Genomic DNA, 1,687 nt, shown 5'->3' on the forward strand with positions numbered 1-1,687 from the left:
AAAAAAAAGATGAAGAAGAAGAATCAGAAGAATCAGAAGAAAAAGGAAAGAGAAAAGGAAAGAAAAAAGAAGAAGAAGAAAAAGCATTCTTGGCTAGTTAGGATGAAAGACATCCTATGAAAAACCATTTTGCCCCTTGGCTTGGGCTGGGAGGGCACTTTGCACAGCTGCTGAAATTGCATGTTCTCATTCTGATTTGCTCCAGTGGAGAATTTCCATGCTGAAGCATTTCTACTTTCTACTCTTATTACTGCCATTAACTCTTCAATGCTTTATTAGACAGAAACAAACAAACAAATGATAATAGCAAAAAATAAATTTAAAATTAACTATTAACATACCCACTAGCTTAATTAATAACTGCTATAATCCTAATTAATAATCCTGTGTACACAGGAATTTTGTTGTCTTCACAGAGGTAACAGTGGATGAAAATCTTTAAAAAGTGAGAATCCCCACATACATAATGGTGTTACGCATTTGTAGAAAAAAAAAAAACAACCCAGAAAATTATATATAAAGTTATCCATGAAAAGGAAAAGAATTAAGCTAGGGAACCCATGGTAGCTGAGTTTTGAACTCTTCTTTCTCTTAAATCAAGGGTCCATATTCCTAAATGTTTGTTCTCTTCTTCCCTCAGTATGTCTTCCTGTCATATAAGAATTAGAAGTCAGGTTTCCATTATCAGCTACCAAACTATTTTTCCTCTCTTCTGAAATGTAGAAGAAATGGAAAACACTGCACAAAAAAACTAAATAAAGAGTGATATGAGTGATATTATCATACACAATCCTATGAGGAGTCACAGGAAGTAAGGAGCAATGCACTGAGAAGCAAGCACTAATTTTTACATTAAAATAGTGCTTTATTGGATTTTTTGCAGTCCAATCACATGTGCATGAACAGAAAAATCTGCTAGGCTTGAATTACCTCCCAGCTGAGTTAATAGTCACTGGCTTTCTCACGGACAGGATGCAGGGAGGAAATGCCTGCCTTATGCTACGTTGCTGCAGCATCTGCCTCTCCTTGTACTCCAGTGTCCAAGCTATCTGCACCTTAAAATCAAGGAAGCCTCTTCTGGATGGTGCCAGTAATAGGAATGAGGAACTCCATTATTGTCATTTCAGACATGTACGTTGTCTTTTCTAGGCTCTGCAGTATTTTCTTGTCACAGTCACCAATGTCCCTTCATTTTCTTTCTTTCATTCAAGCCTCCAAAGAGTGAAGCTGCCTAATTACAGAATCACAGAATGATTGAATGGTTGAATTTATAAGGGACCTCTGTATGACAACTGATCTAAATTCCTTGCTCAAGGAGGGACATCCAACTATTTTTATCTACAGCCACTAAATTGTGGAGTTTAGTGTTGAACGAGGCAAATCTGCCTCCTTTGATCTGAGCTTTCTTTAAAAGTAAGAGATGATATACCTCTTGAAGCTCTCCAGTCTACAGAAGTAACACATCCTGCTGGGTAACACAGCTTGGGCACAACAAATGTGCTATGTGACAGTGCCAACACAGCTCCCTCTGCTTTCTCCCTCAATCTGATAGGAGAAAAAGATGCAAGAAGGGATCTCTTTTCCTTCTTCTTTTCTCCCCAACTTTGTTTCCTACTGTGTGAGGTCTCCACTGGAAATAAAAAGACAACAATTAAAAAATGAAGCTGAGTTGCACGTACTTTTTTGC

Source organism: Meleagris gallopavo, chromosome 1 (assembly GCF_000146605.3).
Source record: "Meleagris gallopavo isolate NT-WF06-2002-E0010 breed Aviagen turkey brand Nicholas breeding stock chromosome 1, Turkey_5.1, whole genome shotgun sequence".
NCBI lineage: Eukaryota > Metazoa > Chordata > Aves > Galliformes > Phasianidae > Meleagris > Meleagris gallopavo.